Source organism: Procambarus clarkii, chromosome 52, assembly GCF_040958095.1.
Source record: "Procambarus clarkii isolate CNS0578487 chromosome 52, FALCON_Pclarkii_2.0, whole genome shotgun sequence".
In the NCBI taxonomy this organism is placed as follows: Eukaryota; Metazoa; Arthropoda; class Malacostraca; order Decapoda; family Cambaridae; genus Procambarus; species Procambarus clarkii.
The window spans coordinates 24681588-24707566 of NC_091201.1; the positions used below are offsets into that span (position 1 = coordinate 24681588).

General features: G+C 41.6%; 1 long non-coding RNA gene across 1 annotated transcript in view; it reads left to right on the plus strand.

Annotated features, from left to right (window-relative positions):
- The window catches only part of LOC138352103 (uncharacterized), an 80913-nt gene that overhangs the window by 48632 nt on the left and 6302 nt on the right, over window positions 1–25979 (plus strand). Inside the window, exons 2-3 of the long non-coding RNA XR_011222717.1 lie at window positions 11549–11922; window positions 17923–21165. This is a non-coding gene — a long non-coding RNA (uncharacterized lncRNA). The remainder of the gene's footprint in view (window positions 1–11548; window positions 11923–17922; window positions 21166–25979) is intronic.

The following is a 25979-nucleotide window of genomic DNA, read 5'->3' on the forward strand; positions in this document are numbered from 1 at the left end:
TGAGGACATATTACGCAGAGCTTACGAATAATTTCCATATCTTACATATACGCATCTTACGTGTAGGTCATTCGTATAATTTATTATGTAGATCTTATCTGTAAGACAACTTCTTACAGGCGAACGAATGGAGGAAATCTTCCATTATTACCCACCACACACACCCACACACACACACACACACACACACACACACACACACACACACACACACACACACACAGTTGTTAGAGTTTAACCCAACCAAATGTAATGTAATGAAGATAGGTGTAGGGAGCAGGAGGCCAGATACAAGGTATCATCTGGGAGAGGAAATTCTTCAGGAGTCAGAGAAGGAAAAAGACTTGGGGGTTGATATCACGCCAGACCTGTCTCCTGCAGCACATATCAAGCGGATAACATCAGCGGCATATGCCAGGCTGGCCAACATACGAACGGCATTCAGAAACTTGTGTAAAGAATCATTCAGAACTTTGTATACCACATATGTCAGGCCAATCCTGGAGTATGCAGCCCCAGCATGGAGTCCATATCTAGTCAAGGATAAGACTAAACTGGAAAAGGTTCAAAGGTTTGCCACCAGACTAGTACCCGAGCTGAGAGGTATGAGCTACGAGGAGAGACTACGGGAATTAAACCTCACTTCGCTGGAAGACAGAAGAGTTAGGGGGGACATGATCACCACATTCAAGATTCTGAAGGGGATTGATAGGGTAGACAAAGACAGTCTATTTAACACAAGGGGAACACGCACAAGGGGACACAGGTGGAAACTGAGTGCCCAAATGAGCCACAGAGATATTAGAAAGAACTTTTTTAGTGTCAGAGTGGTTGACAAATGGAATGCATTAGGGGGTGATGTGGTGGAGGCTCACTCCATACACAGTTTCAAGTGTAGATATGACAGAGCCCGATAGGCTCAGGAATCTGTACACCTGTTGATTGACGGTTGAGAGGCGGGACCAAAGAGCCAGAGCTCAACCCCCGCAAACACAACTAGGTGAGTACAACTAGGTGAGTACACACACACACACACACACACACACACACACACACACATATAGAGCTGCAGCAACGCTACTACACCGTAGAAAGAACGTACAATAGCTACGCAATGTATTTACAGGATAATTTCAGCCTGTTTATCACTAATGTTTACCTGATGTTTATATCCCTTTCAAAACAGTAGTGAAAACTTACCTATATTCTGGTTATGATCACATGGAATGTTTTTCAAGGTTTGTTTGACACCCAACCACCCCACCACACCACCACAACCTACACTACCACCACACCACACTACCACCACACCACACTACCAAACACCTCCCCACCACACCACTATCCCATCCCAGGGATAATCCCTCCACAGCACACCAACACACGCCTGTGATAACGCCTCTGCCTCCCTAATTTGACGTATATGAATCGGGGTTCTGAAGAAGCTTTCACAAAAATTACTGCACTAAGAGGAGATGCGAGACGGGGGTGGGATGGGGTGGGATGAGGGGGGCGACGGAATAGGGGGTGGGTGGGTGAGGGACGGGAAGGAAGAGGATAGAAGGGGGCAAGAGTCTGTTTAGAAAACAAGGATGGTGGAAAGAGAGCGGACGAAGAGGGAAGGAATAAGGGATAAAGAGGGGAGAAAAACATGAGTAACAGTGGGTGGGAAGGAAAGGGAGGGGGTGAAGGTAGGGGGGAAAAGGAAAGGGGTGCAAGGTGGGGGGAGTATGGAGCGGTGAGTGGACATAACACCACTCACACCAATAGATAGATTTACGTATCAATATATTTCAGCATTTCATGGCTATATACGACTATGTACTACATAGTATAATATATATATATATATATATATATATATATATATATATATATATATATATATATATATATATATATATATATATATATATAGAGAGGAGATAGAGTCGCCTCGGGTATGGCAGGCATATATATATATATATATATATATATATATATATATATATATATATATATATATATATATATATATATATATATATATACTTACTATGTGTGTATATCACCAAAATAAACACGTGATTAAAAATGTGAGTGACAGTGTCAGACCACGGAGGAAAATTGAAACAGGAATCTCCTTTATATATTATAAAGTATATAATATATATATACTCTATATATTTTTTATGGCTATATACTACTATATAGCTATAAAATACAGTATTTTATAGCTATATAGAAAAATCCACTCGACCACCATTGCACGAATCAATTCTTTTATATATATTGCTATATATATATATATATATATATATATATATATATATATATATATATATATATATATATATATATATATATATATATATATATCTTTTATATATATTGCTTTTTTTAAACCGTCTTTATGGCACTGATCCTTCACAAGTAACTCTTATCGTTTGAGTATACTACATGTCCTCACTACCTCGAAGGTGCTCCTTGGACCACAAGGGGTAGTCCTCCTGCTCCTCCTTGACCTCCTTACCCTTAAAGGGTCTTGGGGCCAAGACCAGACGTCCTCCTGGGGCCAGATTCACGAAAGCACTTACGCAAGCACGAACGTGTACATCTTTCCTCAATCTTTGGCGGCTTTGGTTACATTTATTAAACAGTTTACAAACATGAAAACTTGCCAATCAACTGTTGTTATTGTTATAAACAGCCTCCTGGTGCTGCGGAGCTCATTAACTGTTTAATAATTGTAAACAAAGCCGCCAAAGATTGAGAAAAGATGTACAGGTTCGTAAGTGCTTGCGTAAGTGCTTTCGTGAATCTGGCCCCACCGAGTGAGACAAACAGCGTACGAAACCTGTATATGACACAAAAACAGGCGAGGAATAAGTGCAAACAAATATAAGAATAAAAGGAAAAAAACCCAAAGCAAGCAGAGAAGGAAAGTTTATATATATATAAATTAGGACCTCAAGGCTCTTACGGGAATAAATGAAATAGTTTCCAGCAGTACGACGAACTACGGGCTCACCATAGCCCGTGCTACTTGGAACTTTGTTCCAGGTAGCGTATCTTTAACAACAACAACAACAACAGCAGTACGATATTGCATAACAGTGACAAGCAAAACACAAAATCAAATTACAATGTCGCAACACCTTTATTACTTGGCTACAATGAAAAAAATCAATAAACAAATTAATTTGCGGTGATGCTGTATGTGTGTTTGCTGTGTGGTAACTCAATTACATCATCCTAGAACGCTTCAAAGTTTTTTTTTTTAACCGAAAGCACAGCATCAATATTTCCAGATTCAGTTTCAGAAAGAGAGAGAGAGAGAGAGAGAGAGAGAGAGAGAGAGAGAGAGAGAGAGAGAGAGAGAGAGAGAGAGAGAGAGAGAGATATGGCAACAATTCTGCCTCAAAAAAGTATTTCATGAATGAATAGTTGCCACATACTTCTTTTTATAAACTTGATCTGGTTAAGATGAGTTGATTAGTTTGTTCTCGGTGTGGTAAGGTGGTTTAATTAAAACTATGCAACGTTCTTAAATAAATTAAATGAGTTGAATGAGCAAGAAACGAAGGGGAACTAAGCCATTCCTTGAGATACTTACAGTTGTGACCAAGAATATATTAGCGCAGTAGAACGATGTACTCGAGTATATTTGATTCCATATTATGATGAACAAGTTAAAGAAATAAATATATATATATATATATATATATATATATATATATATATATATATATATATATATATATATGTATATATAACTGAAAACTCACACCCCAGAAGTGACTCGAACCCATACTCCCAGGAGCAACGCAACTGGTATGTACAAGACGCCTTAATCCACTTGACCATCACGACCGGACAAAATGAGGTGATAGCCGAGGCTATTTGAACCACCCCACCGCCGGCACTCGGATAGTAATCTTGACCATTCAGGCTTGTTCGCATATGTATGTATATATATATATATATATATATATATATATATATATATATATATATATATATATATATATATATAAGAGACCACATGAGAAGCTATATAATAACCTGAAAATGTTTACTACACTATAAACTCTCTCTCAACGTCTTGGGGGATCAGCACAACACAGTCCAAGTTATTTACAAAGAATAAAACGCCACTTTGAAAAAAAAGAGAGAGAGAAAAAAAAGGGGAGGAAAAAGCATTCAAGAGGAGCGCTGTCATTAGGCTAATATATGCAAGATTAGGAATTCTTTTCAATCTGCCGGGCATAATTCGAAGCTTTACCAGGAATTAGCCCAACAATTTCCATCCTCGGCAATTAAGGGTTTAACTCCAGGGATCCTTGACAAGGCCCTGGCTAAGTCTTATCTTCTTGTGCTCTTCTTATGTGAGACCTTCTTCTCTTCTTGGCCCTTCTTTAGCTTCTTTTCTGCCTCTTCTTCAATCCCTGTTACTTCGGGGAGCCGGTCGGCCGAGCGGACAGCACGCGGGACTTGTGATCCTGTGGTCCTGGGTTCGATCCCAGGCGCCGGCGAGAAACAATGGGCAGAGTTTCTTTCACCCTATGCCCCTGTTACCTAGCAGTAAAATAGGTACCTGGGTGTTAGTCAGCTGTCACGGGCTGCTTCCTGGGGGTGGAGGCCTGGTCGAGGACCGCGGGGACACTAAAAAGCCCCGAAATCATCTCAAGATAACCATCTCAAGATAACCCTTCTATCATATCTTCCACTTCCCTCCTCCTCCTCCAACCTCATCCCACTAATGTCCTCTATCTGCTGATGACAATGTTACTTTTATTTGTATATTTTTACTGTTTTTATTAACCCTTAACTATATTTAAATTTAAGCTATTAGTGCTACCTTAAGTACTGGTGTCTACTGTAGAAACGGGCTCACCATAGCCCGTGCTACTTGGAACTTGTTCCGAGTAGATGAATCTATAACAACATATTGTAGATTATAATAAAACAGATCTATAAATAAATCAAAATTTTGTAATAAATCTTTTTTTTTACACCATTGTTGTGTATCAGATTCAACGAAATGAAAATACGAAAAAAAAAACACGGTGAAAATTTTCATAAAAATTGAAATTTTGTGAATTTTCAGTTTTTTTTTTTTAGCAATTCAGAGGTTTCACAGTGACCAAAGAGTCTTCTTGTACTGAAACAAAATATATATTTAAAAAATGTTGAATATTCCTCAAGTACATTAACATATTTTTAACCAGTCACTCTAGAAGTTACTGTAAACATGCGAACGCTACAGATCTACAAAAATGTTTTAGGTCCGAATGAAGATAATTATCCAGAATCAAAATAATTACCCAGAATCAAAATAATTATCCAGGATCTTATTATCCAGAATCGTAATAATTATCCGGAATCAAAATAATTATCCAGAATCATAATAATTACCCAGAATCAAAATAATTATCCAGATTCTTAATTATCCAGAATCTTAATAATTATCCAGAATCAAAATAATTATCCTGAATCATAATAATTATCGACTAATTTTAAAAAATCGGAGAAAAAATCATTTGCGTTAATCTACTTTTCATTCTGTTTTCCAGTGTTCTTAAAAAGAGAGACTGAAAATGTTCTTAAAGAACAGAAAAGAACACCTTCGCGTTTTCCCATGTCTTGAATACTTAAATTTCCTCCCCCCCCCCTTGTTGTCGAGGACATGAAACCTATTCTTAGGCCTATCGAGGTCCCCCTCCCAACCCCCATCTTCCGTCTTGGATGCATCCCACAACAGCTGCGTATCTCCAGTGGCTTATCCGTCCACTGATAACACTTACAAAGATAAATAATTTCAAACAAGGATTCAAATGTTCATCTCTATCTCGACCTGGTTAAGTACCACTTAGATAATAATACATTCCAGGTTTATTCATCATTTTTTATAACCACTTGGGTTGGACGGTAGAGCGACGGTCTCGCTTCGTGCAGGTCGGCGTTCAATCCCCCGACCGTCTCAAGTGGTCAATCCCCCGTCCCATCGCAAATCCTTATCCTGACCCCATTCCCAGGGCTATATAGTCATAATGGCTTGGCGCTTTCCCCCTGATAATTCCCTCCCTCATCATGTTATAGGACATAAATATATTTAAACGCGAAATATTAAAAAAAAAATTATATTTTCCTGAAAGTAAAGTTTCAGATATTTGAATAGTTGAAAAATGTTCTACAAAAGTTAGAAAAATAACCTACTAAATATATGAATATAATAGATATATAATGAAAATATCTAGAAATAAAATAAGTATTTATTGAGTGCGATAAACTGCTTGTGCACTAATAAATTTTATTGCTTATGCAATGAATGTCTTAACACAATTATCTCTGCAACTAAAAGTTTGGTAGTTAAGTTGTAGCTCCATTAATGAAAAAATATCTCAATTTACTCAAAATAAAGGCCAAAATCAAGGCCTTTTCAATAACATCTTTTAAAAACACACACATTCCAATTTTGCTTTATACCTCTTTTCGTATGATTTATTTACCACTTTCTCTAGTAATAATTAATTTATCTCCTCTGCTTCTTGCATACATCCAGTTCTCCTTTATTCTCTACCCTTCTCTTAACCCCTGCTAACTCCCCGTCTTTCAAACTGGAGCCGTTCCCAGGAGACAGACAGACAGACTCGGCGTTCCTCACGTTCCCTTGAGACGGGAGGAGAAGCAGACATCAGAATGGTAATCAATAGAGAGGAAAAACTGGCATGAATTTAAGGCTCCCTCACGAATACTCTAATACACTTAAGGGGCCTCTATTCTATGCCTCACGGGGCTCTGTGCTCTAGATTTTCCCCGATGAGTTTTGATTGGTATGTGGTGGTGTGGGTCCGTGTTTTCACGCACACATGGGTGAGAGGTCCGTGATTTCACGCATACATGGGTGAGAGGTTCGTGTTTTCACGCATACATGGGTGAGAGGTCCGTGTTTTCACGCATACATTTGTGAGAGGTCCGTGTTTTCACGCATACATGGGTGAGAGGTCCGTGCTTTCACGCATACATGGGTGAGAGGTCCGTGTTTTCACGCATACATGGGTGAGAGGTCCGTGTTTTCACGCACACATGGGTGAGAGGTTCGTGTTTTCACGCATACATGGGTGAGAGGTCCGTGTTTTCACGCATACATTTGTGAGAGGTCCGTGTTTTCACGCATACATGGGTGAGAGGTCCGTGTTTTCACGCATACATGGGTGAGAGCTCCGTGTTTTCACGCACACATCGGTGGTGTAGGTCCGTGTGTTTACGCACACATGGGTGGTGTTTGTGGGTGCTTTCTGTTCCACTCACATACGCAGCGGGGTCCAAGATATATAGCTTGATCCTGTAGATACAAATAGGTGAGTATACACACACGCGACGACGACGTTTCGGTCCGTCCTGGACCATTCTCAAGTCAATTGTCTGATTTGTCGATTTCGGCGACAGACCGAAACGTCGTCGTCCCTTCACTTTCTAGTGTGTGGTTTGGTCAATATACTAGAATAACATTCTCTGTACACACTATAGTGTTCTTAGGTCACTCAGTGAGTTTCTCACGCACCTACGGGTTTGTTTACCAGAATCCAATCAAATTTGCATAGGCCAATTTGCTATTTCTGGATAGTTTATTTATGTCTTGCAACCCATGCGGACTTCCTTCCCGTGAGCCCCCATAATGTTACTTCCTTCCCTCCAGTTGTTCACAGATAATTACAATTATGTTAGCTACATTATTGAAGAAAATACTGGTTTGCCATTTCTCGGTGTGTTAAGCTACAGATCTGACAATAATTTCAACTATTCTGTATGCAGAAAAGCTACTCATGTTCAGCATGTATTATTTTTTTACCACGTCTACCATGACTGTGAAACACCTGGTGATTTCAATAATGTTTTTTGAGAGGTCTGAGAATATGTGATTCAGAGTGAATTGATGAAATCAGGGCCTAATGTCACACAACCTTCTACCATGTGGACATTTATTGGTATATCTTTTGAAATTGCTCAAAATACTTTCAAATAGTTAATGAAAAAGTTTTATAATGATATTGATGAGTTATTAACCATTTATAACATCAATGTGGCATTTGGGAATCTTGATATTATAATCAGGCATACATCAGCTAACAAAGAGTGAGTTTACAAAATCATATTGAGAGCTTATAATTAACTGAAGGTGGGACAGACTGACAAACACTATGATTCCGGAAAAAAGACGACATGTACAGCAAATGCTACACTGACACTTCCTAAATGCTACACTGACACTTCCTAAATGCTACACTGACCCTTCCTAAATGCTACACTGACCCTTCCTAAATGCTACACTGACATTTCCTAAATGCTACACTGACACTTCCTAAATGCTACACTGACACTTCCTAAATGCTACACTGACATTTCCTAAATGCTACACTGACTCTTCCTAAATGCTACACTGACACTTCCTAAATGCTACACTGACACTTCCTAAATGCTACACTGACACTTCCTAAATGCTACACTGACACTTTCTAAATGCTACACTGACACTTCCTAAATGCTACACTGACATTTTTTAAAATGCTACACTGACACTTCCTACACGCTACACTGACACTTCCTACATGCTACACTGACACTTCCTAAATGCAACACTGACACTTCCTAAATGCAACACTGACACTTCCTAAATGCAACACTGACACTTCCTAAATGCAACACTGACACTTCCTAAATGCTACACTGACACTTCCTAAATGCTACACTGACACTTCCTAAATGCTACACTGACACTTCCTAAATGCTACACTGACATTTTTTAAAAAATTAAGATTTTAATTAAAATGGGAGAATTTATGTGTTCATGGTATGTGGACGTGGGAGATACCTGGGAGTGAAGACCCCTGTGGCGCAATGGTAAAGCACTCACCCTGCACTTCACGAGCGCTTTGGCCTAGGTTCGTGTCCTGGTCGGGATAAGGATTGACCGGGCGCCAATCGTAAACCGTAGCCTCTGCTCACCCAGCAGTGATTAGATACCTGGTTGTTTAACGAGTCGTATTCCAGAGGGAAACAATTAGGATTAAGGAACGACCTGCCCGAAACGCATATATATATCTAAATAAATCAAATAAATCTTGTATATATAAATAAATCAATAAAAGGGCCCACCCGCTCTTAAGGGTGGGCCTCCTCCTGCCATCACCTGTCTCGTGTCAACAATAGTTGAGCGACGTCAATATATGAAGCCATCTTCCTCAGGGAACGGGATCTCTCTCTCTCTCTCTCTCTCCCCTCCTTACCACCTTCAACACGCTTCTGGTTGTTCCATCATCCTGTTATTTCCTGCATCCTGCACCCACACACACACACACACACACACCCCAGTTGGTTGACAGTTGAGAGGCGGGACCAAAGAGCCAGAGCTCAACCCCCGCAAGCACAAATAGGTGAGGTGAGAACACATATCCTTAGCATGGATCTGGTAATTTGCTTCACCGTAAAAAAGGTGCAACGGTTTCGTACGGTCTGAAACGTACAAACCCAAACCTGACCTATAGAGGCTTATTAATAGGACGCATTTGTAACGGAATGGTCAGCGTCAAAACTACGCTGCGTTAGTGAAATAGCATCGTTAGCATCGCATTATTAACGCGTTTGACCTCGAGCTGCAAATAAAGTTTCAGACAAGTAACGTATATGCTCATCTAGAAGCTTCTAAGCAACATATTTAATACACATAAATAATCTTGTACTTCGGGGGGGGGGGGGAGGGGAAGGGGGGGGGGACAGGAAGCCTACGTTTAGGCTTAGATCTACAGTTCCTCCCACCCCCTGGCTGCTCTACATCACTCTCCCTGCTCTGCACCACCTCCTCCCTGCTCTACACCACCATCTCCCTGCTCTACACCACCTCCTCCCTGCTCTACACCACCATCTCCCTGCTCTACACCACCCTCCCTGCTCTACACCACCTCCTCCCTGCTCTGCACCACCCTCCCTGCTGCTCTACACCACCACCCTCCCTGCTCTACACCACCTCCTCCCTGCTCTGCACCACCACCTCCCAGCTCTACACCACCTCCTCCCTGCTCTGCACCACCACCTCCCTGCTCTACACCACCCTCCCTGCTCTACACCACCTCCTCCCTGCTCTGCACCACCCTCCCTGCTGCTCTACACCACCACCCTCCCTGCTCTACACCACCTCCTCCCTGCTCTGCACCACCACCTCCCTGCTCTACACCACCTCCTCCCTGCTCTGCACCACCACCTCCCTGCTTCTACACCACCCTCCCTGCTCTACACCACCTCCTCCCTGCTCTGCACCACCCTCCCTGCTGCTCTACACCACCACCCTCCCTGCTCTACACCACCACCCTCCCTGCTGCTCTACACCACCACCCTCCCTGCTGCTCTACACCACCACCCTCCCTGCTGCTCTACACCACCACCCTCCCTGCTCTACACCCTCCCTGCTCTACACCACCACCTCCCTGCTCTACACCACCCGGCCAGTCGTCCACACAGCAAGATTTGCGACAAAGGAACACCATAAAATCTTTCCCTCCACCAATCCCCAAGAGGCCCCGCTGGTGGCAGACCCGGCCAGGAGGGAGGGAGGAAGAGGCACAAGGGGGGGACCTGGACAGCAATATTCAGTGTATTTGGCCGCGTATCTGGCCGCGTGTGTTTGGTCACATCTTGATGCCGGGGCATATTGCCGCTTGTCGAACTGAATGACGCAATATTGTCCGGAAGAGGAGGGAGGAGGAGGCCGGGCTACCCCCTAGTCCTTTCTTCACTTCCTTGAGCTTCAAGTTTTTCCTCAAGGATTTAGTGGGTTCTTTCATTTCCCGCGGGAGAAAGACTTGGGGTTCAATTACTCTGAGGTTCATATATTCGCAGCGGTTCGGAGTTCTGGATTTATATTTTTTAAGAATGTCTGTTCAAAGTTTGAAAGACATGGGCCTACAGGCTTTCCCAAATGTCTATGGGGATTTGAAATTGAAATTGAAATAAGTTTATTGATGTAAAATACACACAAAGGGATGAGGTAGCTCAAGCTATTCTCACCCCTGTTCAGTACATCGTGTTAATACATACATATACACACATCACAAACAATAAACATATTACCAAACATTCTGAGAATCTCTATGGGGATGGTTTGAGGTACTGGGTGGATATAAGGCTGGTTGGGGGTAGGGTTAATTTGAAAGATTTAACGCCAGTGATCTATCTCCTTTCCTCAAAAATCGGCACCACGTTGGGAACCCTCCACGGTGCGGATACTCGGCTCCACTGTGTTTAATTTAATCTGCAAGATAAGAGTTTACTGATATTGACTTTCTTGTGGCAAATACTTCATGTAACCTTGGGGACTTGTTTGGCTTTAATTCATTTGTTTAAAAAAAGCTTCATAAGATAATCAACTTGCCCCATTTTATCACCTAAATTGATTTGTTCAGCTGTATGATAGATTTGTTCAGCTACAGGGTAGAATTGTTCAGCTACAGGATAGATTTGTTCAGCTCTATGTAACGACTGTAACCCACCGTCGTTTTCACCTCTTTCTCAGCTATATCCACTGCTTGTTGTACACTCTGGAAAAACGTGACCTGATTGGCGAAATCAGGTCACAAAACACGCTAATCTCAAACTGATTGGCGAAATTCCTCGCCAGATGGACTGTGATTGGCTAAGCCTCCTCGCCAGATGGACTGTGATTAGCTAAGCCTCCTCGCCAGATACACTGTGATTGGCTAAGCCCCCTCGCCAGATGGACTGTGATTGGCTAAGCCTCCTCTCCAGATGGACTGTGATTGGCTAAGCCTCCTCGCCAGATGGACTGTGATTAGCTAAGCTCCCTCGCCAGATACACTGTGATTGGCTAAGCCCCCGCTAGACGGACTGTGATTGGCTAAGCCCCCGCTAGACGAACATCCAGGAAAGGTAAACAAAAATATGTATTATCAAACTTTTCTAAACATATTAAACAAAGAACGTAGAAGCCATGAATTAATTTGCTATAGAATTGTACAAAATGTCCTTAAATGTTATAGTTTTTAATACAAATTTTGAGTGAAATGTTCAGTATTATTCTTTAAAACTGTACTGATACGTTGTCTGGTTGTGGAGACATATCAATTCTCAAATGTTGGACTTAGCTTCAAATATGTAGAACGTATGAACCTCCACTGTTCGATTCCCGCCCAGAACCGAGACCTTTTGGGCACAATTCCTTACACTTCTGTTCATCTAGGAATAAACAGCTCTGTTTACTTGTGGTCATCCATTGTATTCCAGCCCCAAAGTTTCCAGATGTGGGCGATGTGTTTCCAGATGTTCCTAACCTAACCTAACCTAACCTATTGGGCACGTCCGCCTCTCAGCCTTTTAATCGCCGTTTTTAATATTAAATGAAAAAAGGGTTTTTCTTTATTAGTATTATCCAATTAAACTATAATCTTCAGCAGATTAAATTCCTACATTTACTCTGGGAAGAAAACAGTTTAAACCACCATTTTTTTTCATTTTCGTTTCCTACTGCCAAATGCAAATATGTAAACAAATGTTTACATATATTACATTCATTAATCATTTTTAACGAATACTCGCTAGCAGCATAATTGGTTTATCAAACCTCTTATTTTTTCATATTCCCTCTTCTCCAATCTCCCCCCTTCCTCTTTTTTTTTTTTTTTTTTTTTTTTTTTTTTTTTTTTTTTTTTTTTTTTTTTTTTTTTTTTTTTTTTTTGAGATATATACAAGAGGTGTTACATTCTTGTACAGCCACTAGTACGCGTAGCGTTTCGGGCAAGTCCTTAATCCTATGGACCCTGGAATACGATCCCCTGCCGCGAAGAATCGTTTTTTCATCCAAGTACACATTTTACTGTTGCGTTAAACAGAGGCTACAGTTAAGGAATTGCGCCCAGTAAATCCTCCCCGGCCAGGATACGAACCCATGACATAGCGCTCGCGGAACGCCAGGCAAGTGTCTTACCACTACACCACGGAGACTGCTGCTCTTTCTTTCATCTACTCTCTCCCTCTCTCCATATTTCCTCCTCTCCATCAATGTAAAACTAGGTACTACAGGAAAAAAATTGTGTATTTTATACAGTGCTCTTTCTCTTTTCCTATCGTGGAGAGTTGAATAAATCTTCCGTCCTAAAAGATAGGGAGCTTCCTTGCCTACCTTAGGGCTGCCCCTCAGGCAAGCGATCACTATCGCTCAAGCAAAGTTCTCACTTCCAGCAACAATCACCCACCCATCAGAGAGCAAGCAACACCCACCAGGAGCAGGCAACACCCACCAGAGACCAAGCAACACCCACCAGAGACCAAGCAACACCCACCAAGAACAGGCAACACCCACCCACCCACCAGAGAGCAAGCAACACCCATCAGAGAGCAGGCAACACCCACCCACCCATCACAGAGCAAGCAACACCCATCAGAGAGCAAGCAACACCCACCAGAGACCAAGCAACACCCACCAGGAACAAGGAACACCCACCAGAGACCAAGCAACACCCACCAGAGACCAAGCAACACCCACCAGGAGCAAGCAACACCCACCAGAAGCAGGCAACACCCACCAGAGACCAAGCAACACCCACCAGAGACCAAGCAACACCCACCAGGAGCAAGCAACACCCACCAGAAGCAGGCAACACCCACCAGAGACCAAGCAACACCCACCCACCCATCACAGAGCAAGCAACACGCACCAGAGACCAAGCAACACCCACCAGGAGCAGGCAACACCCACCAGAGACCAAGCAACACCCACCAGGAGCAGGCAACACCCACCACAGACCAAGCAACACCCACCAGGAGCAAGCAACACCCACCAGGAGCAAGCAACACCCACCAGAGAGCAAGCAACACCCACCAGGAGCAAGCAACACCCACCAGGAGCAAGCAACACCCACCAGAGAGCAAGCAACACCCACCAGGAGCGAGCAACACCCACCAGGAGCAAGCAACACCCACCAGGAGCAAGCAACACCCACCAGAGACCAAGCAACACCTACCCACCCATCACAGAGCAAGCAACACGCACCAGAGACCAAGCAACACCCACCAGGAGCAAGCAACACCCACCAGGAGCAAGCAACACCCACCAGAGACCAAGCAACACCCACCAGAGACCAAGCAACACCCACCCACCCACCAGAGAGCAAGCAACACCCACCAGAGAGCAAGCAACACGCACCAGAGACCAAGCAACACCCACTAGAGACCAAGCAACACCCACCAGAGAGCAAGCAACACCCACCAGGAGCAAGCAACACCCACCCACCCATCACAGACCAAGCAACACCCACTAGAGACCAAGCAACACCCACCAGAGAGCAAGCAACACCCACCAGAGACCAAGCAACACCCACCAGAGACCAAGCAACACCCACCAGGAGCAAGCAACACCCACCAGGAGCAAGCAACACCCACGAGGACGAAGCCGTGGACCAGACACACCCGGTGGGAACTAAACTCCTCCTCACGCGACTAGCGGCTAATGGAAAAACAACACATTGATTGTCGATTTAGGTCCTGATGGATTTGTTGATATCGCCTGGCGGACTGAAGGATAGCGGCCCAAAACACGTCCTCACACTCTCTTTATGAACCAAAGATCCATCTCAAACTCATAACCAAATTGAAACATTTCTCACCCCAAAGAGAAAGATTTTCCAACACCCAACTAATTTTTTATCTTAATATTAATTTTTTGGTGTAATTCTCGACAGCAAAACAAATTTCAAAAGAATTATTTATACAAAAAAAAATATTAATGAAATGATGCAGAATGGAAGTAAAAATAATAAACATAAAACGATTAAAGACAAAAAAGCAAAAACTAAATTAACATCAAACAGCTCTATCGACCAGAATTTATTTTAAATTGAAAAGGTTGATTTTTTTTGGAGTTAATGACTTCAAAATATATAATCATATATATATATATATATATATATATATATATATATATATATATATATATATATATATATATATATATATATATATATTATATATATATATATGCATTAATCGTAAAATATCGTAACAAATTTTTTTTTTGTGCATTTAACCTTATATATATTAGGGGGGTACCACCTCTGGTGCAATAGTAGGGACCCACAGCCTCGAAGAAGAAAATAAAGAGTACTCAGAGAAGACCTTAAGACATCTGAGGCTTGTTGTCACCCAACTCAACAGAGGGAATAGTCTGCGGAACAGGTTGAACATAGGCTGGACGGGTCGACATAAGTCAAGAGAGAACCGCGTGGCAGGATCACATTCAGACCCCCATGACGATTTTCGCCACTGCCCGCCTGCTACACAGCTAAATATTTAATAGAATATACATTTTATTTATTTTATTATAGTTTATACTATTATTTTATTATTTTTTTTATTCTAGTTTATAATTTTATTTTATTTATTTATAGTATAGCTTATAATTGCATTATTTTATTTCAGTTTATAATTTTATAATCTTATTTTTGTATTATAGTTTATAATTGTATTATAGTTTATAATTGTATTATAGTTTATAATTGTATTATAGTTTATAATTGTATTATTTAGTTTCATTAGTTTATAAATCCACACTGATACAGGCAGAGACAGACAGTCGATAGATGGATGGATAGATGAAAGGATAGATGGATGGTTGATTTGAGTAGATGGGTGAATAGATATATGAATAAAGGGACAGATGAATGGAGACACAGATAGATGGATGATGGACAAATAGATGAGTATAAGGATGGATAGGTTGATAAATTGGTGGATAGACAGATGGATGGATAGATGGTAACTTAGAAATTTAGTTTTAGTTCAGGAATTTTATTGAAATTCCTACACACACACACACACACACACACACACACACACACACACACACACACACACACACACACACACACACACACACACACACAGTGTATAGCGCTATGTGGTTGTAGTCCTAATGAGCCAGGTTCGATTCCCGGCGAAGGCAGAAAGAAATGAGCCAAGTTTCTTTCACCCTGATGTACCTGTTCACCTAGCAGCACATAGGTATCTTAGAGGTAAACAGATACAACGGGTTGCATTATGGGGATGTATATATGTGTGTGTGTGTGTGTGTGTGTGTGTGTGTGTGTGTATGTGTGTGTGTGTGTTAGAGATAAATATATGTAGTAGATATAATAGAGGAAAAACAGATTGGTTAGAAAGGCGGGGTCCAAGAGCTAATAGCTCGATACTGCAGATGAGGAACCTGGCTATACCAGGGGGTCACTCTCTCCCCCCCCCCCTGCATCTGATAAAAGGCTTATGACAAGACCACTTTACACAATCACATATAGGATTTAAAAGATAACAAATTGATAGCATCCTTTCACGACAAAAACAAAACAATTAAACAACCACTAAAAAATTCGTACGATTATCCAACACGAATTCTTAATCTTTTTTTTTACCTCATTAACCATAAAAGTAGTTATGTATTTTACCGAATTAGGAACAAAAAAAAGTCAAGAAAATGTGGGTTTCGTGGGGAGGATAACACTTGGGAGAGCATTACAGCCTCTCTTGAGCTATTTCAGTAGCTAAAAGGTTTCATATGTAATGGTAGAGTCAGCACTTTGTCCCGTCGCTAGCAGCCATGGACCCGCTGACAGCTCTGATATACTGGGGGACTGGGAGTGTCTTGTCGAGTCGAATATGCATAAACTCTCACCCCTCACCTCTCTTGTCGTCTCTCTCTCTCTCTGGTCTCTCTCTCTCTGGCTCTCTCTCTCTCTCTCTCTCTCTGGTCTCTCTCTATGGCTCTCTCTCTCTCTGTTTCTGTCTGTCTCTGTCTCTGTCTCTCTCTCTCTCTCTCTCTCTCTCTCTCTCTCTCTCTGTTCTCTCTCTGGTTCTCTCTCTCTTGCTCTCTCTCTGCTTCTCTCTCGCTCTGTCTCTCTCTCTCTCTCGCTCTCTCTCTCTGTCTCTCTGTTCGTTTCTTCAGAAGGTCCTTCAAACAGCCATTGACTTATCCCTTAGAGTCCCCAGATTCAGAGATCAGCCTTTCAGCAGTTTCATGCTCGAGGAGCTCTGTGATTGGTGAATCTCAACCCCATTAGATTCTCCTAGTCAACAATTGGACTGTGTAGTCTGATCGGGAACGGGTGTAAAAATCAACCCCTGCTTTGGTTGTGGATAAAAACATTTTTTTTCGAGAGAGTAATAATATTTTTGTGTCCTCATATACCTCACGAATGCCTACAGGTGTCCAATATGTCAGCTTCTGCACTAATGATCTTGTCATCCGTGGAAAACTTCTTTTGACAATCAATAGACTTTCAGACGTGTCTGCCACACAAGCCTGATCAAGGCGAATTACAAAGAAGTCCGTCCTCCTAAGGTTTCCCCAATGTCAAGAAAACGGTCAGTTTAAAGTGTCCTCTCCTAACCTTCCAGAGAACCCAAAACAGAAAACGGTACAGTACGTCGCTTTCGCGAGCCGCTTCCATTTTCTAGTAAGAGAGTTTTTTTGCCTTTATGTAACTCCTATGAGCGAGAAGCTACGCTCTTTGCAGGAGGACAAGTTGCTGTGAAAACACCGATTTACAATTTTAGACAAACGCATCGTGTGTTAATAATTATTGAGGAATTAGTCTATTGAGTATAGTGGGCAATATATATATATATATATATATATATATATATATATATATATATATATATATATATATATATATATATATATATATATATATGTAGATGGGGTAAATAACTATAAGCTGGAACAAGGGTTATGAGTGAATGAGGATCATGAATCACAATAAATTTTAGCGTGTTCAACAAATCAAGTTTAGTGAATAACGAGAATTATTTTTGCATATAATGAAGGAACCACTATTCAACTTTCATTCTATAATCTAAAAAAACCTTCGTTTCTATTTACAGACAGAATGGTTCTCCTGGCATCAGATCTACATAAACCTCCTTCAAGTGGGGCAGCCATAGTTTGATGAAACAGCTGTGTGATCTGCAACTCTGAGGTCAATAAATTGTTTAAGATACATGCCTTAAAGGGTACACTAACGCAATGGCTGCCGTGTACAATGGCTGCCGTGTACAAGGGCTTCCGTGTACAAGGGCTTCCGTGTATTCTGGATTTCATGTACAAGGGCTTCCATGTACATGGGCTTCTGTTGATAATAATTAGTCACAAGAACAAAGATATTAATCTTTGCACCACAATCTGGTTACATGGCATTTAAAAAGATTAAGAAAATCACTTTGCAAATGTTTTAAAATGATTTCAATCATATAAATGTTCCCAGTTTGACATTCACACATCTTTATTACAAATCAATTTTGTATTTCTAATTCTTATATACTTTTAAATAAAACAATATTTGAAGGTTGAATTGTAAACACTTAGTTGAATGTTTACTAATCTATTTATAATGCTTTTGTCTTTTCATTGAAGTTGAAAGGCCAGCCATGGACGGTGGTAAGATGAAATACGTCAGTAGTCATGTCGGGACGTGAGGAAGTCTCAGGTCAGAAGTCTCATGTCAGAAGTCTCAGGTCAGAAGTCTCATGTCAGAAGTCTCATGTCAGAAGTCTCATGTCAGAAGTCTCATGTCAGAAGTCTCATGTCAGAAGTCTCAGGTCAGAAGTCTCAGGTCAGAAGTCTCAGGTCAGAAGTCTCAGGTCAGAAGTCTCAGGTCAGAAGTCTCAGGTCAGAAGTCTCAGGTCAGAAGTCTCATGACATCAGTGGTTTGTAGGCCACATATAACCCCTAAACCTAGACAGAACTCCTAGAGAAACCTTAACTTTTAGAGAGAGAGAGAGAGAGAGAGAGAGAGAGAGAGAGAGAGAGAGAATGCTAGACAACCCCCCCCCCCATCTACAAGAGAATGAGAAAGTGGAACGAGAAATTGATCATCTTCGGCAATCCGGATATTTAGATTCTGACGAACGAAGATGATGGGATTTGTCAAGGAGTGGAGAATGAAAACAATTTTCACTACACAAGAGGATTAGAGCTACAAGGATGAAGTCTTCAAGGATCAAGGTAGGACAAAAATACACAGTCAATTGAGGTAAAATAAAGTTTAAATGCTGATCGGTCTTAAGTTAGATACGTGGACAGGTACTTTACAGGAAGTAAAATAGATAACGTTAATATAACTTTGATAAATAGATAACGTTGATGTAACTTTGATAAATAGATAACGTTAATATAACTTTGATAAATAGATAACGTTGATGTAACTTTGATAAATAGGTCACATTGCACGACTTTCAAAATGCACATACAATTCAATTTACAAATGAATATGCAAATAAAATGCACAAATCAAGATAAACAAATAAATTGCGGCATTAACATTTGATTGAAATGGGTTAAATGTCTCTCTGTTTACACATTGTATCTATTAATATCATTAGTAGTACAACAGGTAGTAATGTTTACAGTCGTGACCGTTCATTCATGATAATGTAAACTAAGCTATGAGTAACTCCTGGCTTTACATCGTATTGGTATACATATATTGGTATATTTGGTATACATTATACATGAAGTATCATTATCATTTGTATTATTATTTTGGGCGTTGCCGTTTTGATAAATACAAAGCAAAATTACATTTATTGATATGATAACAAAGGCAATTATAAATGTACAAACATATACCACAAAATAGTCTAGAATTGAATTCAACTAAATCGAGTTTGAAAAGGGCATAAAGTGTGTTAAGAACTTGCCACAAAAAATATATATATATGCATATATATATATCCCTTAACTCCAGATACTCTTCCATTACAGGTGTAAATACGCTCCTTCAAGCAAAATCATGAGGATGACAAGCACCCAAGCACGTCAACACGTGTGTGTGTGTGTGTGTGTGTGTGTGTGTGTGTGTGTGTGTGTGTGTGTGTGTGTGTGTGTGTTGTCTGCAGATGTAAACACACCTGGCAGCGCTGCTCCAGTCAAAAAACACGAACGCTAAAAACCTTCTCTACCCGTATTGAAGTCTAAGTTGTAAATAAACGTCGCCAGAAACATGTATATCAAAATATGATTTTATGCTTTTCGATTTGCTTCTAATTTTTTTTTTATTATACGAACAACACACACACAATTGATGACGTTCCAACTTTTATCGAACATTTCTCTGCTCACGTCCTCTGTTCGAATCGCGTCTTTGCACGTGTTTCACCCTACGTACTGCAAAAATATACAAATTTGGCAACAGAATTCGAACACCTAGCCTAACCTAGGCCTAGCTATACACAAAATTCTAATAAAAATAGAACGAAGCTTGGACAAGCAGAGCGCGAGGACAGGTTGTATTAATTATACAGAAGACATTTCATACGGTTGTAAATTCTGTTTCATACAACACAGTTGACTTTCATACACAAAGCATCTAGCAAGACACTCCTCAGGCCCGAAACGTCAATTTTAAAATGAAATATGACATTCTCAAACCCTTAAAATTAGGCTCATTCACTCTTAAATGGTGTAAATCACTTAGTCTAAAAATCGATAGTACACGAAGTTATAATTCCGGATAAGTATTTTCAGGAATAGTCGAGGAGCCAGAGTGAAGTGACAGTTTACTTATTCGTAGTAAACTGGAATGAGGAAGGAGGAGGTAGTGGAGGCCACCTCCACACACAAGAGGAGGTAGTGGAGGCCACCTCCACACACAAGAGGAGGTAGTGGAGGCCACCTCCACACACAAGAGGAGGTAGTGGAGACCACCTCCACACACAAGAGGAGGTAGTGGAGACCACCTCCACACACAAGAGGAGGTAGTGGAGGCCACCTCCACACACAAGAGGAGGTAGTGGAGGCCACCTCCACACACAAGAGGAGGTAGTGGAGGCCACCTCCACACACAAGAGGAGGTAGTGGAGGCCACCTCCACACACAAGAGGAGGTAGTGGAGGCCACCTCCACACACAAGAGGAGGTAGTGGAGACCACCTCCACACACAAGAGGAGGTAGTGGAGGCCACCTCCACACACAAGAGGAGACAGTCGAGGCCACCACCACACACAAGATTAACTGATAAGTAAACGGAACTACCTTTATAAACAGATTAAATATTACAAAAGACTTAAAAGCCTGGGCCCGAGAACTAACGCTCAACCCTTCAAGCTCATCTAGGTGAGCGCAGCTAGGTGAGTATACCCACACACAAAATTTTTCAAAATATCTTAAAAAAAGACACTTTTTATCATAATAAAAAAATGTCCTTTCTCGTCACTTTTCCCATAAATGAATTCATCTTCCTCTCTCATGCCTTTTTTAGCACTTTGAACAGGTCAAATTAAAACAAATAAATAGTATTGTCAATCAAGCAATTGCATGTAATCCGCCAAACACAATAGATTCCACGAACAAATATATAAGAAATATATATATAAACTCAAGGATACTCCACCAGCTGAGGAAAAAAAATCTCCCAGTGGTTTTCCGCCCTATAGGAAGAGCATCAAAGGCCCCCCCCCCCAAGTCTTAAATAGAATGTGCTCCAATATGTCCGCCAAAATGTCCCATCTCGACAAAATGTCCCCAGAATGTGTTCTTTCCCTGCCGAGACCATCAGGCCATGCCGCTAGTGGGTAAAATTGCTCACTTTTGAGAGAGTCTGCCTTTTAAGCCGTGATGTAGCGAGCGAACCAGCATCGTCGTCTCCCGGCCTCGCCAACCCATCACTTGGGCTTGAAATATTTCCTCACGTTCTTCCCTTTCTATCCCATCCTTTCCTTTCTCTTCTCTCTCTCTCTCTCTCTCTCTCTCTCTCTCTCTCTCTCTCTCTCTCTCTCTCTCTCTCTCTCTCTCTCAGTACCTTCCTACTTATTTTGATATTCGTTTTTCCTTCGGGTTAACTAACTGTCAGTGTGTATGTCTGTGTGTGTGTGTACTCCCCTAATTGTGCTTGCGGGGGTTGAGCTTTGGTCCCGCCTCTCAACTGTCAATCAACTGGTGTACAGATTCCTGAGCCAACTGGGCTCTATCATATCTACATTTGAAACTGTGTATGGAGTCAGTCTTCACCACATCACTGCCTAGTGCATTCTATTTATTAACTGACACTGAAAAAATTCTTTCTAACGTCTCTGTGGCTCATATGGGTACTAAGTTTCCACCTGTGTCCCTTTGTTCGTGTCCCACCCGTGCTGAAGAGTTTGTCTTTGTCCACCCTGTCAATTCCCCTGAGAATTTTGTATGTGGGTTATCATGTCTCCCCTTACTCTTATGTTTTCTAGGGACGTGAGGTTCAGCTCCTTTAGCCTTTCCTCGTAGCTCCTACCTCTCAGTTCCGGGACGAGCCTGGTGGCATACCGCTCGTATGTGTGTGTGTGTGTGTGTGTGTGTGTGTGTGTGTGTGTGTGTGTGTGTGTGTGTGTGTGTGTGTGTGTGTGTGTGTGTGGCTATCTGCCTGCCAGTTAAATCAACTATAAATTTAAGGGTCAACCATATGTGACCTGTAACTATTCATTTGGCGTAGTCTACACTTGATATCTCGAATATGTTGAGAACGTGTTGCAGATATATGCTTAAGGAATAAAGGAATGAAAGCTGAGAGAGTGACGACTTTGAGAGACCTACAAGCTAGAACACCTTAATAGTTGACCTTGAGAACACTGACCCTTGAGAACACTGAACCTTGAGAACACTGAACCTTGAGAACACTTAACCTTGAGAACACTTAACCTTAAGAACACTTAACCTTGAGAACACTGAACCTTGAGAACACTGAACCTTGAGAACACTGAACCTTGAGAACACTTGAATCTTGAGAACACTGAACCTTGAGAACGCTCAAGGTGTATCTCTGGCGTTTGAAAGCTCTGCTGAGATAACACGTCCTATCCTACGATACAGATAAGGCTGTTATCTCGGTCATCATCCTCATCCAGAACTCGCAGATAGGACTAGGTGGAAGAGAAGGGGTATTGAGGTAGGGATGAGGGGGAACTGGGGTCAAACCATCATAAAGGGGGGTAGGAAGTTGGGGACAAGGGAACTTGAGTCTCACGTTGTATGTGTGTGTGTGTTGCAACATCAGACAAGTTTATGCGAGTCAGTGTGATGCTGTGAGTGGTCTCTTGTTGCCTTGGTAACGAAGGCTTATCACACGGATCTTTATATTCATCCCAGAATTAATCTTTTGCTCACAGGATGCTCACCTCTGTGTTGAACACCCGGCAAATACACGGCGTAACTATAGCGTCATTTCAACTGTTGCTAATTCGATGCAACTTTGCAATGACTTAAGAACCTTGTAGTTATATTATGTGCGTTGACTAAGTTGCATCACGTGTTGTCTAATGAACATATCTTGCTTTTTGTCAGCAAATCTAACCTGTCATCTTATCTCCCAGGTAAATACAACTGCAAGTTGGTGATTGATGAGCATCAGTTCAATCAATCAAAACAGAAAAGGGGTTTGAGATATGTGGTTTAATTGGGAACTGATTCGATAACAAGGGGGGACCAAGCACACTCCCCTATGGCACTCCAGGTGTCATTAAGAAATTCCTGATGCTTATATGATTTTCGCAAGACGCTGGTGCCATACTTGATCAGAAGATGGTGTTGCCACAGGTGATCTGGCAATCTTGGTGCCATACCTGGTCATTGTCAGCACCAATGTCTAGAGTAACGGTGAAACTGACGATTGATATATGGGGCCAGAGACTGAGACCACACAGTAGTAAGGTTGATGAAGAGGTGAGCTGTATAGAGATATTTTCTTCAGCCATAATGTGGGTCACAAAGCAGGAAATAGTTGTCACAAAATATAATATCACTTATGGTGCGAAAAGTTACATTGTAACAGTGGTGGACAGATGTTTGAGTATCTGGATTGACAGAAGTTATTGATGTTTGAGTATCTGGATTGACAGAAGTTATTGATGTTTGAGTATCTGGATTGACAGAAGTTATTGATGTTTGAGTATCTGGATTGACAGAAGGTATTGATGTTTGAATATCTGGTTTGACAGAAGGTATTGATGTTTGAGTATCTGGATTGACAGAAGTTATTGATGTTTGAGTATCTGGATTGACAGAAGTTATTGATGTTTGAGTATCTGGATTGACAGAAGTTATTGATGTTTGAGTATCTGGATTGACAGAAGTTATTGATGTTTGAGTATCTGGATTGACAGAAGTTATTGATGTTTGAGTATCTGGATTGACAGAAGTTATTGATGTTTGAGTATCTGGATTGACAGAAGTTATTGATGTTTGAGTATCTGGATTGACAGAAGTTATTGATGCTTGAGTATCTGGATTGACAGAAGGTATTGATGTTTGAGTATCTGGATTGACAGAAGTTATTGATGTTTGAGTATCTGGATTGACAGAAGTTATTGATGTTTGAGTATCTGGATTGACAGAAGGTATTGATGTACGAGTATCTGGTGGAGGCAGCGATAACTTACTCAAGGGACCAGAAAACGAATGGGTGACATACTGAAAGAAAAGATAAAATTCCTAATAAAAATACCATAGATAACAGAGCTCAGATAAAAGGCTACACAAGACATGATGGACTACATCAACCAGAAATGTCAGGAAGCAGCAGACAAGTTTGTGCCAGTGAATAATGACATGAAATAATGAAAAATAATTCAATATTCAGTTTTATTAAAATTCTCAAGGGAATTGACAAGGTGACAACAAAATATAAAAGATTACTTAACACGGTTGATACTCGCACAAGAGGACACAGATGGAAACCCAAATGAGCCACAGGGACATTAGGATTTTTGTTTTCAGTGTCTGAAATGCAATAGGCAGTGATGTGGGTGGGTGTCTGGCGTAAAGTGGAGGCTGCCTGTATGGTCGACGTGAAGCAAGTCGAGGTTGCCTGTATGGTGGACGTGAAGCAAATCGAGGCTGCCTGTATGGTGGACGATCAGCAAGTCGAGGCTGCCTGTATGGTGGACGATCAGCAAGTCGAGGCTGCCTGTATGGTCGACGTGAAGCAAGTCGAGGCTGCCTGTATGGTCGACGTGAAGCAAGTCGAGGCTGCCTGTATGGTGGACGATCAGCAAAAGTGGAGGCTGCCTGTATGGTCGACGTGAAGCAAGTCGAGGCTGCCTGTATGGTCGACGTGAAGCAAGTCGAGGCTGCCTGTGTCGCAGCTCCACGCTATGAATCCGATTGTCACTCAGGATTACAGTTTGCCCGTCTTACATGCCTTCGGAATTTTTTTTTGTGTGAGAAACTTCTTCACTTTCGCAAACTTTGAGTGAGAAGAGTGCAGGTTATTTGCGAGGTGCTCGGGGTAACTTTCCGCCCGCCTTCTATACCTCCCGGCAACCTTCTTTATGGCAGGGATGAAAGGATGTCTCAAAGGAGCTTGGGAGATCCCTGCACCTTCATCTCCCACGCACTCGTACGCATTTACGCATACAATGCAACGCACGGACACGCACACAACCCCAGCCCTCCCCCAGGCTTCCTCCCCCATTCAACCGAACACACACACACACACACACACACACACACACACACACACACACGTCAAGAAGCTGATATCATTCCCTGCTTCCTCTTGATCTCATTTACCGTCTTGGGCTTCAAATAACTTTTAAAGCGAAATCCACATTACATTCAAGCGTTTACGCATATCCTGGTAGATCCTCCTGGCATCCCCCAGTGAAGGCATCTTTCTGGACGACTTAGAGATCACAGCAAGACCTTCCCTCTACCTTCCTCCTCCCCACAAGGAGGAGGGGGAAGGTAGACACTCACCCGTCTACCTCTGGTCCAAGTACCAAAGGTACTAGGTACAAATATTAAACGACTGAACAGTATCTGTAACTGGGATTGATACTCTGAACATAACGTTGGATGGAGAGGTACCATTATTTTGGTGAGGTACCATTAATATGATGAGGTACCATTATGGCACCTCGTGGTAGCGTACCAATATCATGGTAGACTTTCGTTATCATGGTATGGTACAATTAGC